The following is a 16,586-nucleotide window of genomic DNA, read 5'->3' as shown; positions in this document are numbered from 1 at the left end:
ATCACATTTATCGGCACCTACTCCGCCTCCACATAAGCCTCCTCATCAAACATGTCGACACAGCCGTACCGACACACCGCACACACACAGGGAATGCTCTGACTGAGGACAGGACCCCACAAAGTCCTTTGGGGAGACAGAGAGAGAGTATGCCAGCACACACCAGAGCGCTATATAATGTAGGGATTCACACTATACATACAGTGATTTTTCCCTTATAGCTGCTATTAATATACAGATACTGCGCCTAAATTTAGTGCCCCCCGTCTCTTTTTTACCCTATGAAGTCTGGAAACTGCAGGGGAGAGCCTGGGGAGCGTCCTTCCAGCGGAGCTGTAAGAGGAAATGGCGCCAGTGTGCTGAGGGAGATAGCCCCGCCCCTTTCTCGGCGGGCTTCTCCCGCTTTTTTATGGAATATATGGCAGGGGATTTTACACATATATAGTCTTAGTGACTATATTATGTGTTATTTTGCCGGTAAGGTACTCTTATTGCAGCCCCAGGGCGCCCCCCCCCCCCCCCCCGGCGCTCTGCACCCATCAGTGACCGGAGTGTGTGGTGTGCATGGGGAGCAATGGCGCACAGCTGCAGTGCTGTGCGCTACCTTAATGAAGACCGAAGTCTTCTGCCGCCAATTTTCAGGAACATCTTCTTGCTTCTGGCTCTGCAAGGGGGACGGCGGCGCGGCTCCGGGACCGGACGACCGAGGCTGGGCCTGTGTTCGATCCCTCTGGAGCTAATGGTGTCCAGTAGCCTAAGAAGCCCAAGCTAGCTGCAAGCAGGTAGGTCCGCTTCTCTCCCCTAAGTCCCTCGTAGCAGTGAGTCTGTTGCCAGCAGATCTCACTGAAAATAAAAAACCTAAATATACTTTCTTTTCTAGGAAGCTCAGGAGAGCCCCTAGTGAGCATCCAGCTCGGCCGGGCTCAAAATTCTAACTGAGGTCTGGGGGAGGGTCATAGAGGGAGGAGCCAGTGCACACCAGATAGTCCTAAAGCTTTCTTTAGTTGTGCCCAGTCTCCTGCGGAGCCGCTATTCCCCATGGTCCTTATGGAGTCCCCAGCATCCACTTAGGACGTCAGAGAAATCATAGATTTGATAGAGGATAACCACTCAGGCTCCCTTGCTGATATCTGTGCTAAACCAGTGCAATCCTGATTACATGGAATGGGATCATCCTGAGAGGACATATCCTCTGCAGTATATGACACAGAGTCCCTGGACATTGCTTAATGGAGACCACAGACACTCCACACACACACAGGGAAGGACAGACAGAGTTTCACCCCCAAGAATCGCAAGAGCGACACAGAGATTGGAGCCAACCCACACACACAACGCTTTTAATGTAAAGCGCGACCCCTACCAGCGCTGACTGCGCACCTTAATAGGTTACACAGTCTTTATGCAGCCCACCCCCCCCCCTTCTACAACCCCCTGGTACCGTAAGATATAGCTGGAGTTGCTATGGATGGACTTGCTATTCCTGGACAGCGCTTTGCAGGCAGGAAAATGGCGCTGAACGCTGCTGGGTCCGTTCTGAGGGGAAGCTCCGCCCCCAAAATGGCACCGTCTTCCCGCTCTTCACAAGGATTATACTAGCCTGAGGTAAAATGCTGGCTGAGATCCACGGACCCCGACATGCTTGCTGACCAGTGCAGGGTTCAGGCGCTGGCTCAGGGCCCCCCTCGCAGCACCGCACTAAGTACCGCTGAGCCTCCGGAGTGCAGTTAGTACTGCGCTCCTGCCCTGTTGCCGCCATCTTCACACCGGCCCCCTGCTTGCTAGGGGTGTCAGTGACTCACTCGCCACTGATCTTCAGCTCTGTAAGGGGGTTGCGGCATGCTGCTGGAGTGAGCAATCCCCTGTGGCGGGAAACGATCTATCCCCTCAGGAGCTCAGTGTCCTGTCAGCGGAGATAGTGGCTCAGACCCCGTAGGGCTGGCACTACTCCCCGCGTTAGTTCCACGAAGCAGGGAGGCTGTTGCCAGCAGCCTCCCTGTGAAATAATAAACTCTAAAAACAAAAACTTTACTAAAGAAGCTCTGTAGAGCTCCCCTAGCTGTGACCGGATCCTCCGGGCACATTTTCTTAACCGAGTCTGGTAGGAGGGGCATAGAGGGAGGAGCCAGCCCACACTCTCAAACTCTTAAAGTGCCAATGGCTCCTGGTGGACTAGTCTATACCCCATGGTACTAATGTGGACCCCAGCATCCTCTAGGACGTAAGAGAAAAAATGTATACTGTACGTTTCATTTTTATTCCTGGATTCCAAATATCCTTTATGATGTACGTTCAAGTGAAATATTAAAACTTAAGAAAATGATAATAAATGTGAAAAAATAATAAAAGTGAATAAAGATTTAAAAACAAGAGCTTATGTACTCATCAATGGTGTGTTTCAGTGTCTTTATTGATTGCACATACAGGAGTATGAATTATCCACAAATCTGGTACTGTAACAGTACTCTATGTATAAATAAATATGTAACTACACCTGTTATGTTCTGTGTTCTGAAACACTGTCAAATGTATCTGTTTAGATGGTTATCCCTGAGCTAGGTGGATTTATGCAATGTAGTTTATACAAATGTATCCGAGTAATGTAACAATCTTTTGTTGCCACTTATCTTCTACAATAAGGATACTTTTTATGCAGAGGTGAGTATTAGACATCCATAAAATGGCTTATAAAAAGGATCTTACAGTGTATAGATTGATTATGAATTTCTATATATGCACGTAAATGATGTGTGTCAGGAACACTGTAAGCAGGTGCAATCGTGAATGCTTCCATTCATGTTTGCTTTTGCACTGATTTGAAGGCTGATTTGAGCGTATCTATAATTATGACGAGTGTACCATGTATTTGTGGCCCATATATTATGGATAAGATAGATAAAAGGTATAAATCATCACCTTTTCCAATATTATTGATATAGCTAGTGTAGTATATTCAAATGCTCAATAATGTACAGCTGTTATACTGCTGTTCTAGGGGATGTGTACAATACTGCCTATAGATTAGCACGTCTGCAGGATAAATGTCCCTGTGGGTTCTATAGTTAATCTCTAATACTGAAAGATAGTTGTACTGCAATTGATGTGTTCCACAAATGATCACTTCACATATCCACTTATGGTATTGTCACATGGTCTGCACTTATACCATCACATGTAATCACACAGTTCATGCAACATACAGGAATTAAATCAGTAGTAAATCTTTGATGTGTTTCCACGTTATCTAAAGGGGGGTACTCACGGAGCGATCGCTGCTTAAAATCTAAGCAATCTGACTAGATTGCTTAGATTTTAAGCACGATCGCTCCGTGTGTAGCCCCCTCAGCGATAGCGATGCGCAGCCCCGCGCATCGCTATCGCTGCTGCTAGATTGGCCTGCATGCAGGCCAATCTAGCGGGTCGCTCACTTCACCCGCTGGGTGAAGTGAGCGGCCCCCCCGTCTCCCCCCGCACGCTCAGCACAGATCGCGCTGTGCTGAGCGCCGGGAGAGATGTGTGCTGAGCGGTTCGCTCAGCACACATCTCTCTGCCATCGGCCAGTGAGTACTGGCCTTTATAGTTAGTTCTCAAACACATAATATGTGCACCATGTGAACTGTGCGTTTGATCATAAATAAGGCAGATTAAATCTGGGCTATGGGGGTAATTCCAAGTTGATCGCAGCAGGATTTTTGATAGCAACTGGGCAAAACCATGTGCACTGCAGGGGAGTGGTTTCAAAGGAAAGGGAAGAATTGGACTTGGTGTGGCGCACTCTAACAGAACATACTTATTAAAATATAACTTTTATTGTTGTTTATACTTAAAAAGAGCCAAATACTGTGAAATAATAAAATATAAAAGACAGATGTGAGACAAAGTGCAACATATAGTGTTAAAAACCCACACTCTCTAATTCCACTGTGCTGTGCAATGTCTTATATCTATATGTATATTAAATGTATTCCAGGTTCTCTGACCTTTTTTTTAACAAGAAAATTTCTTTTGTGGTGCTGTCAGAATGTGATCACAATATTTAATTCAATGTAAACCTTGCCTGAGTTTTTATTATTATTTGTCGGTTTATATTAAAGACCTTTCTTGTGAATGATCTGTTGGATGTCAAAATTATTACTGGTAATACCACCTATATGTTCCGTCTGTCCTTCTTAGAGGATAGCTCATATACAATCATGTGTATATTATAACATATCGTTTGGTAAAGCCTTCATACCATGATTCCCAAAAAACATGGCTCCCCCGCTCTCAGTCTCAGCTGTCAGCGTTTTTATTGTTCTAAATTTGTGAACCCCACTTTTACTTGAAATTGTTCTCTGTGCTCTCAGTCTAAGCTGTCAGCACTTAATGTTCTGCGCTCTCAGTCTAAGCTGTCAGCACTTCATGGTATTCTTCCATATACTGGATTTGCATATCCAAATTACCTATTATCAAGTATAGTGGTTTTCCTATAAGTCGTATATTATAAATAAATCTAACAATCTTTGTGGTTGTGTATAACTTAGGTTTAATACCAAAAGTCCACAAGGACCAGGAAATAACGAATATCATATAGATCCTCTCATGACCCACTAATGTACTAAGTTATTTTATTATCTCCCTACAAGTCCTTACAGTGATAGACAGGCTCCCACTTATAGGAAAACCACTATACTTGATAATAGGTAATTTGGATATGCAAATCCAGTATATGGAAGAATACCATGAAGTGCTGACAGCTTAGACTGAGAGCGCAGAACATTAAGTGCTGACAGCTTAGACTGAGAGCACAGAGAACAATTTCAAGTAAAAGTGGGGTTCACAAATTTAGAACAATAAAAACGCTGACAGCTGAGACTGAGAGCGGGGGAGCCATGTTTTTTGGGAATCATGGTATGAAGGCTTTACCAAACGATATGTTATAATATACACATGATTGTATATGAGCTATCCTCTAAGAAGGACAGACGGAACATATAGGTGGTATTACCAGTAATAATTTTGACATCCAACAGATCATTCACAAGAAAGGTCTTTAATATAAACCGACAAATAATAATAAAAACTCAGGCAAGGTTTACATTGAATTAAATATTGTGATCACATTCTGACAGCACCACAAAAGAAATTTTCTTGTTAAAAAAAAGGTCAGAGAACCTGGAATACATTTAATATACATATAGATATAAGACATTGCACAGCACAGTGGAATTAGAGAGTGTGGGTTTTTAACACTATATGTTGCACTTTGTCTCACATCTGTCTTTTATATTTTATTATTTCACAGTATTTGGCTCTTTTTAAGTATAAACAACAATAAAAGTTATATTTTAATAAGTATGTTCTGTTAGAGTGCGCCACACCAAGTCCAATTCTTCCCTTTCCTTTGAAACCAGTTTCTTATATTGGCAACAATATAATCTGTGGCAGCACCCCCCTAGTTTGACCAAAATTATTAGGCAATATACTACACAAAGGGGTATTCCATTCCGGAAAAATATTAACATTAATACTAGTGCAGTAGTTTTCCCAATCCCTTTTTCCCATAAATTAGAGCACTGCAGGGGAGGCAGATATAACATGTGCAGAGAGAGTTAGATTTGGGTGTGGTGTGTTCAATCTGCAATCTAATTTGCAGTGTAAAAATAAAGCAGCCAGTATTTGCCCTGCACAGAAATAAAATAACCCACCCAAATCTAACTCTTTCTGCACATGTTATATCTGCCTCCCCTGCAGTGCACATGGTTTTGCCCAGTTGCTATCAAAAATCCTGCTGCGATCAACTTGGAATTACCCCCTATGTCCCTTAAATAACTGTATAGGACTGTAGCATCAAGTCCTGATATTAGGGATTGATATCAGTGAACAGATTATTCAATGACCACAGTGACATTTCATTTTGTGGATTTCTATTTCCAGTGGAAGATGGTACTATATGTTACACCATGCTGTACTGTAATAGCAGAAGCACCTAACCGAGTGTTCAATGCAGTAGCCTGTGTGCCTTTATTGTATTCTCAGTGTTCCTTCGTTCTGCAACATGTATGAAAAACATCCACATATATAAACAAATCACTAGCTCACGATTACAATATTAAATATGCATTTGAATCATATAAGGAGCACATAGCTATAGAGCCAATGCACATTTCACTTGTACAGGCTTCATCACGGCACTACTTTATTTAATTTATTAATAATTATTATTATCATACTTAAGAGAAGACAAGAAATAACTGGATGACATGTGAAGAGAAAGCACAGAGGGGTTTAATAGCCCTAAAAGCTGATAGGTGTGGTTAAAAAGAGGGATGCTGGGCTGGATCTTACGTGTCAGATCTTCAATGGGTTCAGGCTCAGTCAAATTAAGAGCAAGGGCTTCCAAGTTCCGGAAGTGCTGCTGCAGTGCGGGATTCTCAAAGGCATCACTCCTGGGAAACCATGTACAATGGGCTTTAGAGACATGACCAGCTTGTGAGAGCTACATAAAAACGTAACATGATGGCATAGAACAACCTACAGGAGGATCTAGGACAGTGAAAGGGAACATGATACACTTCAGAGGCCGCATTAGGCAACCCTCAAACCTTCAAAAGGCAGCAACTTTACCCTTAATCTCAGTAGTAAGTTAAATAAATACATTTAATCAATGAAAGAGTAACCTATCCTTAATAAAATCTAATCAAACATTTTAAACAAGCATTACAACCTATAGCCGAAGGCCACCTCTTGCCCATTACTGACTATTCTCTTGGTCCATTAACTCTTCTTTCCTTTATTACCTTTCAATTTGTCACCCTCCACTATCAAAGCGTTTATGGTCTTCCCGAGCGTGAATAATGCCTTTTGATAAATATGAATGTATCTCTACAACTTCTGAAGTAATTCCTGAGAAGTTCAGGTATGCAGTGCATTCTCCATGTTAGAAGTCCTTCTTTACATTTTTTTTACTTTTCTATTTTAATAATGCCTTTTGGAGACCAGTCCGTCAGAACTGTACAAAGTACTGGAGATGAAGCCATACCAGTAACCTATAATATCACACAACAACAGCTCTCTTCCTAATACTAAAGGTTTACATTCACCAGTCACCTGGAATTATACTGGCCATCACCGATTGGTTGAAAAGTTTGGTTGTTGGTGCTGCAAGTGCTATTCTTACTTTGAGCGAATACATTTATCTACAATACTGTATTAGTCTTGATTACATTTAACACTGATTAATACATTTATAAAGCAACACACCTGTATTTAAATCTGAGTTTATGCACAATTTCCTTCATCTTGTCCACCTGTTCGTCATTAGCCGGTATATGTTCTGGGTATTCAATTTTACGAATGTCATCAGCAAATGGAATGAAAATAAGATAGAAACCTGTATCCAGATAAACAGAAAAAAACCCAATTTATTTTCTGTTGTTTCCCCAAAATTCTGATTTCTGAAACCAAAAAGGCAAAACATTTTGATTTCTGCCACAGGAAGGATGGAATGGGCATGTGCATATACACTCCCCTAATTCCACGCAGTAAGCCTTCACATAAATGATTGGATAGATGGACACAGATCATACTGAGCAATAAATTACAGTCTAGGCCCATAGACTATTTTCAGGTTACGGAAATATAAAGATAATCAACAAATTCCACCATGCCCCCATTATTGATATGGCTGAAATGCAACCTATTCATTAATTTTCGTTTGTTCTCAGTATTCCATGCAGATTGCGTGTACCCTGGGCCTGATTCAGATTTGCGGCAGGATGTAATGCAGTCTGAGATCACCGGAGGGTTGCTGGCCGATCTCTGACATTTTTTAAAGGGACAAGATAAAACCATGCCTTGTAAGTGATTGCTCTTTAAAGAAATGTCCGAGATCCTGCACCTCCGGCGATCTCGGACTGCATTACATCCCACTGGTGGTTGGAGTTGCGATCACTGTTGCTGCCTTGGAACCAGCAGTGACAGCTCTGTATGGTAATACAGCAGAAGGCGTCTATTACAAGCAGACGCCTCCTGCTGCAGTAGTGATCTGACCTGCGTTCTAGGACGCAGCATTGGCTCTCTCACTCACCATCCGGCCCTTTGAGGTACCCATGGCGCTACACAAGTCGCGATACTGAAAAGAGATGATTAGTTTACCAAGAGATGAGGTATAGATGAAGGCAGAGGACCCAAGACTGAGCCTTGCGGTACTCCAATTAAAAGAGGTAACGAAGTGGAGGTAGATTCAGAGAAGCGAACACTGAAGGTGCTATTAGATAGGTAGGGTAGGAACAAAGAAAGGGCTGTGTCTTTAAGACCTAGGGATTGTAGTGTTTGTATGAGAAGAGAGTGGTCAACAGTGTCAAAGGCAGCAGATAGATCTAGAAGTATAAGTGCTACCAAACCTCATGGGCCCTACACATAAGGAGATATGCCGCCGAGCTGCCCGACGGCAGATACGGCCGACCTGGCATCGGGGGTGATGGGGGTGGAGTGAAGTTTCTTCACTCCCTCCATCATTCGGCACCATAGCAATGCAAGATAATATGGAAAAGATTGTCCATATTGGCTTGCATGCATAAGCGATCCGGCACCAACGATGAATGAGCACGGGGCCGCACATCGTTCATCGTTGGTGCCTACACACTGAACAATATGAACGAGTTCTCAATCATTATCGTTCAGTGAAATCGCCTAATGTGTAGGGCCTATAAGAGTTGGTGTATCAAGCAGTGATAACAGTCACATCAACCCCCGGTCACTGACAATTAGCCATTCAGATTACTTCTGACTGTGCTCACCTGGGGGTTTAACCTGTACGTTTTCCTCATCCAGTTTTTCCTCCTGTGGTACCAATGCAACAAAACGTGGTGGTGTATTTCTCCGGGGGGTATACCTGCAAATGGCCATAACCTGTCGTTCTAGGCATTTGATAAGCAAGGCCTGAAATAAAGTGCTGCTACCTGAAAGGGGAAGAAAAAAAAAGACATGTCTAGAACTATAAAATAAAACATTTTTTAACATAACATGCAATCTTTTCCTCTTACAGGGGTAAATGTATGAAGCAGTTACAAGAGTGGAGAAGTGAGCCAGTGGAGAAGATGCCCATGGTAACCAATCAGCTGCTCTGTATAATATTATAGTATGCAAATTATAAATGTTACTTCAATGCTGATTAGTTGCCATGGGAAACTTCTCCACATTTATCACTGCTTCATACATTTACCCCTCAGTTCATAAACTGCCACAGGAACAGTGAAGTCCCTGATTCCTGTAGATTTGCCACTAAGTTTGAAAAAAAAGAGACATCTACTCCTGCTGCAGGTTATATTTATACCCACAGACCAAAGCATGACCAGCTATCCAGTCAGTCTTAAAGAAAACCTAGGAGAACACAACCAATAAATAAGCAACACGTCAGCCACAGAAAAACGACCAAGGTAAAAAAAAGTGGAAAAGCCCTGTAACCCAACAATAAACTACAAGAAAATAATCTTAAAGCAAGTATGAAAGTCCAGTTTCCTCATCTGCTGCGTAGAGGGACACAGAAACAGTGTGCAGTTCTAAAGTTGTCCCACAGAAACAACATAGTGGATATAAGAGTGCAGTCAATCACAAGCCACTAAAATACAAAATGCACTGAGTTTATAAATATTCAGTGAAGTTTTCATAGAAGTCCAGTTTCACATATGTTACTGATGGTTCTGGCGTAGTGAGTTGTGAGCCTAGAGAGGAAATCCTTCTTCTTGGCAGAATAAACCCATTCTATGAATTGTTTCTTTGAGGAAGCCCGTGTGGGAGGAGCGAAACGCGTCAGAGGCTGAACTGTTGGACCACAGCTGGAGTTAGACCCGTAGTACATACTGGCCGCAGCATTCATCTGCTGGTTGTTTATTCTTGAGTGGAGAGGAGCCGCTCACCGGTGCCCGCAAACGGCACGTAGAGGTGGAGACCTGTGGAGCATTCAGACCGAGCAGGACAGGTTGTAGCAGGCGCCAGTGCAGGTGCCGTTTTCCCCGCAGCTAGAAGCCAGTGTGGTGGACGTCGGGATGTACTCCTGCTGATACTACTTGCTCACACCTCACGTAAGATTCCGGTTGAAAACGGCTCTCATTCATTTTACTGACCTATGTTGGATTATTACATTCAAAGGAACTTTGATACAAAGTGACTGTCTATTGGAAACATCTATTATACGGGTTCTACCAGCAGCTACACTTGATCTATTTTTTTTTTTGACTTTGTAAATCAAGTCATTTAGCTATAGAGCTAGTTTTTACACCTCTGTGCACAGAATATGCTTAAGTCCACCTCCTTTTATTGGAAAGTATATATACTTGTCATCTTAGATGTTTAAACTACTAAGACCGGTCTTGTTTTATGATTTGTGATTATTCATATATTATTAAATATTTTTAATTCAATAGGAGTCTGTTATTTTTGTCAGCCATATCATATAAATTTATAATATAGCGCAAAAGTTTCTAACAATTGGAGTTTCGTAGTGAGTTGCGAGCCTAGAGAGGAAATCCTTCTTCTTGGCGGAATAAACCCATTCTATGAATTGACAAATCCAGTAGGTCCCGAAGTAACCTTAAATGGGATACAATGCTCAAAAGGACGTTACACAGATATTCATTAGAAGGTAAACAAAATTAGGTGTGAAATAAGCCCCAGAAGGGTTTACAGACTTACGGGAGGATCTATTACACACTACTGCCCCCAAATAAATCACAATCACATGAAGAAACACATCAGGACCTCTGTCAAGACTGATACTTTGTTTTTATTGTCAGCTGCTTTCTCCAAACAAAAACCATTTGGTTTGGATCTGCTACTGTTGACAGTAACCAGAATAGTACTCACATATAAATGATATGGTTTGCTTTCAGCAAATGCATTTTTTGCATCTTAAATCAATGAGATTCAGTCTAATGTTCTTCTGGGATCAGTATGACATATCTATAGTCAAAATCCCGACAACAAATGACCGATGGTCAAAATACTGATAAGGTCAAAATACACATTTAAAATGTCAACAGGTCAACAAGTCGACAAGTTTTTTTTTTGTGTGTGTGTATGTCAACATAGGTCGACATGAACACCGTATAAGTGTACCGCGTCCGCTCGCCATGCTTCGGGCGCGGTGCCACACTACGCTTGGCACACTATTATGTTCCCCCTCCAGATCCACTGGGATGGTAAAGTATGAGCAAGTCAGTTTCAATTAAAAAATCATGAAAAACACACATCGACTTTTTGACCTGTCGACATTTTAAATGTCAGTATTATGACCATGTCAGTATTTTAAATGTCGGGTTTTGACCGTCGGTCAATAGATGTTGGGATTTTGACAGTCTGGATTTTGATTATAGGTAAACTGACCGCTTCCAGTTCTTCTATATTGTTATGGCAGCAGGTGTAAAGGACTTTACAAACCTAAAACGGAGGTGCAAGGGTGCAACGAACATTGCTTGGAATAAAGAGACGTGTTTGGATCCATCTACGAGTATTCTCTACCACTCTGTACATTGGTTCATGATACACAAAAACAATCAAAGTGCAATAACATCAAACAGAAGGGAAAGATGACTCTGCCTAAATGAGCTTATTATATATATATATATTTTTTTTATTTTATTTTTCTGCGAATAAAAATGATGCATAAGGTACCATAGGGAAATAATTGCAGCTTTTGCTGGACAGTGTGTGGCTACTGTAAGGCAAACGCACTGTCTGCCATCAATATTAAATCTGTATGTCTGTGTAGTTAACGATTGTGTGACTAAAGAAGAGACATGATCAGATGAACTAGCAATTGTACAAATCGTAAGACAGTATTATGGTACAGATGTATTAAGCCTAGAGAAGTGAAAGGTGATAATGCATCAGCCAATCATTATGGGCTTAAAAAATAACAGTTAAGAGCTGATTAGCTGGTGCGTTATCAGCTTCCATGTATCACTTCTCCAAGCTTAATACATCTGCCCCTATGTACCTTGCAATCATGACTGTCTTTCAACATTTTCCTTAAATGAAAATACTTCCTCTCCTGGTTCTGGAGAAACTGCCTTTGTACTACAAGGGCACTGTTGCGCTTGTCAAGCCATTTGACCTTGAGGGTACGCACGCATTGAGATATTGTACAAATTGGACTAAACAACCTTTTTGGACTCTCCAAAGAGGTTCAACTGACTTGAAAAGGTCCTCTATTAGCACTGTAACCACCTCTTCCAGACAAACACGAGCATAAAGTGCTTGGCACATGGAGTAGCACTGTTCTAGGTTATGACGGTAAATGGTCAAAAATAAAAATAAAATAAAACCTATTCTAGGGAAAAAGAAAAAGGAGATTTATGGTAGACTTACCATAGTTAAATCTCTATCTGCGAGGTACACTGGGTTCCACAGGGAATACATCGGGGTGTAGAGTTGGATCTTGATCCAGAGGCACCAACAGGTTAAAGCTTTGACTGTCCCCAAGATGCACTGCACCGCCTCCTCTATAACCCCGCCTCCGATCACTGGACCTCAGTTTCGTTAAACAGTCCAATGCAGTAGCAGGTAAAAGAGACAGCAGATGTTCATTACATATAACCACATTCTCATGACAGGAAAAGGGACCAGCGGCTAGTGCCATACAAACCCAAAAAAGCTATGTGCATCAGGGTGGGCGCCCTGTGGAACCCAGTGTACCTCGCAGAAAGAGATTAAACTATGGTAAGTCTACCATACATCTCCTTTTCTGCAGTGGGGTACACTGTGTTCCACTGGGAATACATCGGGGATGTCCTAAAGCAGTTCCTCATGGGAGGGGATGCACTGTAGCGTGCACAAGAACCCGGCGTCCAAAGGAAGCATCCTGGGAGGCGGAAGTATCAAAGGCATAGAACCTAATGAACGTGTTCACTAAGAACCACGTAGCCGCCTTGCACAATTGATCAGCAGACGCGCCTTGGCGGGCCGCCCAAGAAGGTCCAACAGACCGAGTAAAATGGGCTTTTATAGCAGCAGGAGCTGGTAGTCCAGCCTGCGCATAGTGAAAACCAAAAAGTACAAAAAAAGAGTAACTGACCTCCTGATAGGTGCAGTCCTCTCCACGTAAATATGAAGAGCCCGTACCACATCCAAAGACCGCTCTTTGGAGGACAAACCAGAAGAGATAAAAGCAAGACCCACAATCCCTTGGTTAAGATGGAAAGATGACACCACTTTAGGTAGATAACCGAGGCGAGTTCTAAGAACTGCCCGGTCACGGTGAAAAAATCAGAAAGGGCGGAAGACAGGACAAAGCGCCTAAGTCTGACACCCTCCTAGCAGATGCAATAGCCAGCAGAAACACGAACTTAAGCGTAAGGCATTTAAGGTCCACAGACTGAAGAGGTTCAAATGGAGACTCTTGCAGAGCATTCAAGACAACAGACAGATCCCATGGAGCAACAGGAGGGACATAGGGAGGCTGAATACGTAAAATACCCTGAGTGACAGTATGAACGTCAGGAATAGACGCAATTTTCCTCTGAAACCACAATGACAAGGCAGATATATGAACCTTGATGGAGGCCAGACGAAGGTCTAAGTCCAGGCCTTGTTGCAGAAAAGCCAAAAGTCTGGCAGTGCTGAACTTGTATGCATCGTAATTCATAGCAGCACATCAGGTGAAGTAAGAACTCCAGACCCTATAATAAATCCGCACCGAAGCCGGTTTGCAGGCCTTCAGCATAGTTTGGATAACCGCCTCAGAGAATCCTTTGGCCCTCAGGAGTGAAGCTTCAAGAGCCATGCCGTCAAAGACAGCCTGGCCAGGTCCGGGAAGACACAAGGGCCCTAAACGAGGAGGTCTGGGCGTTGAAAAAGTAGAAGAGGACGCTCTATCGAGACACCCTGCAGGTCTGAGGTCCAATGCGGTCTGGGCCACGCTGAAGCGACTAGAAGTAGTATTCCTCCTCCTTGCTTGAACTTCCGTAGTACCCTGGGCAGCAGTGACACTGGAGGGAACACGTATGGCAGCCGAAAGTTCCATGGAATTGTCACTGCGTCCATGAATGCTGCTTGAGGATCCCTTGTTCTTGATCCGAAGACCGGAACTTTGTGATTGTGTTGAGACACCATCAGGTTTACATCTGGTAGACCCCACTTGTCCACTATGAGTTGAAAGACTTCCCGATGAAGACACCACTCTCCGGCGTGCACGTCCTGACGACTGAGGAAATCCGCTTCCCAGCTGAGGACTCTCGGAATGAACACTGCTGATATCGCTGGCAGATGGCGTTCCACCCAACGAAGGATTTTTGGCCCTCATTCCAAGTTGATCGCACCGAGCAACTTTTTGCTGCTGTTGCGATCAACTAATCTCCGACTATGGGGGGAGTGTTTTTTTTAGCATAGCAGGGCTGCGACCGCTTGTGCAGCCCTGCTATGCTAAAAAAGTTTAACTCAAAACAAGACTAGCCCTGCAGTTACTCACCCAGTGCTATGGATCCAGCGATGAAGGTCCTGGTCCTGATGTCAGACATCCGCCCTCCGTCCGCCTGGACATGCCTGTGTTTTTCTTACCACTCCCCGAAAACGGCTGGAAACGGTGAGTATCCGCCCCGGAACGCCTCCCACCTGTCCATCTTCTTGCGATTGCCGCTACGATCACATCCGTCACTGGTGGCGTCGTTGCCCAGCGACGATACGCAATGCGACCGCCGTGCATGCGCATTTCTGACCCGTTCGCACCGCTGCGTGTGCATGGGTCGGAATGATCCACTTTGACACTTCCATCATTGCCATGCGGCTTCGAGTGCCGCCTTGATGATTTATGTATGCCACCATGGTGGTGTTGTCTGATTGTACTTGAACAGGCCTGTTCTGTACTAGAGGCAGGGCAAGAGTCAAGGCACTGAACACTGCCCGCAATTCCAGAATGTTTATTGGGAGGAGAGATTCCTCCTTGGTCCACTGACCCTGGAGAGAGAGAGAGTGTTACTCCAGCACCGTGCCCCAACCCTGCAGACTGGCATCCATTGTCAGTAGGACCCAGTTGGGTTACCAGAAGGGACGGCCCCTGCTCAACTGTTGGTCCTGTAGCCACCAGCTCAGTTACAGACGAACCTCCGGAGTCAAGGAGATGATTTGAGACCTGATCCGATGAGGCAGGCCGTCCCACTTGTTAAGGATTAACCTCTGCAGAGAGCGGGAATGAAATTGAGCAAAATCTATCATGTCGAAATCCGACACCATGAGGCCTAGTACTTGCATCGCCGAGTGTATCGACAATCTTTGCGAGAAAGGAAGTATCTGATCTTGTCGTGAAGTTTCAGCACCTTCTCTGGAGACAGAAACAGTCTTTGGCTGTGTGTGTTCAGCAGTGCCCCCAGGTGCACCATGCTCCGAGCAGGGACCAGCGAGGACTTCTTCCAGTTGATGAGCCACCCGTGGGCCTGTAGGAATTGGACCGTCATTTCCAGATGACTGTGGAGAACATCTTGGGAGTTTGCGAGAATCAGCAAGTCGTCCAGATACGGCAGGATCCTGATACCCTGACGACGGAGAAGGACCTTGGTGAAAATCCGAGGGGCCGTGGCCAGTCCAAATGGCAGAGCCTGGAATTGATAATGTAGGTTGCCAATAGCAAACCGCAGATATGGCTGATGCGAAATGGCAATAGGTATGTGCAGGTAAGCATCCTATATGTCCAGGGATACCATATAGTCCTCGGGTTCCATGGCCAGTACAATAGAGCGCAGGGTTTCCATGCGTAATTTGGACACTCTCACAAATTTGTTCAATGATTTGAGGTGGAGTATAGGCCGGAAGGACCCATTTGGTTTCAGGACTAGAAACAGGGTCGAATAGTATCCCCTGCCTCTCTGGGACAGGGGTACCGGCACTACTACTCCTGTGTCCAGGAGAGATCGCACAACCCGGTGTAGGGCTTGCGCTTTAAACGGATCCAAAGGAATAACCGTCGTGCAGAACTGGCGAGGGGGACGACTCTTGAAAGAGACAGTGTACCCGTGAAAGACAACTTCTCCCAGGCGTCTGACGTGGTCTTTAACCAGACCTGGGCGAATTGCAGAAGTCGGCCTCCCACCCTGAGATCCCCCAGGAGGAGGCCCGCCCCTTCAAGCAGCAGGCTTGTCTTGTTTGGAAGCAGGCTAAAGGGCACCCCAGGATTGTTAAGGTTTGGGCTTAGTTGCTTTGGAAGCACGAGCATGTCTCGGGTACGCCTGACCAGTCGTTTTTCCTGGAGGTCGAAAGGAACAAAAAGTGGTACTCAGCCTTCAGCGCAGAAGGATTAGTACTTGGGAAAAACGCAGTCTTGGCAGTCGCCAAGTCAATGTGCAGTGGTATTTTAGTATCCTGCACCAGACCTGAAATATAATTGATACTTTCAATTCGTAAAAAAACAGCCACTAAAAATGAATCCTCTATAATAGGTTTATAGTTTATGGTGCTGGAAGTGCTCCCAACAATCAAAACCTTAACATGTTAATATCTACTTATTGGCAGTTGCCAAAAAAAAGAAAGCTTGCTTTTTTGGTGCACTCTTTTATATTTGTATATGTGATGATTAAATTGATATGATTGTTAATTTTAAAACGTAACGTTTAATGTTT

General features: G+C 43.9%; 1 pseudogene; it reads right to left on the bottom strand.

Moving 5' to 3' along the window:
• LOC135029486 (X-ray repair cross-complementing protein 5-like) overlaps positions 1-16,586 on the bottom strand; it is a 127,596-nt pseudogene that overhangs the window by 26,785 nt on the left and 84,225 nt on the right.

This window comes from Pseudophryne corroboree, unplaced genomic scaffold (genome assembly GCF_028390025.1).
Source record: "Pseudophryne corroboree isolate aPseCor3 unplaced genomic scaffold, aPseCor3.hap2 scaffold_488, whole genome shotgun sequence".
Taxonomy (NCBI): domain Eukaryota; kingdom Metazoa; phylum Chordata; class Amphibia; order Anura; family Myobatrachidae; genus Pseudophryne; species Pseudophryne corroboree.
This window is presented reverse-complemented; position numbering and strand designations above follow the sequence as displayed.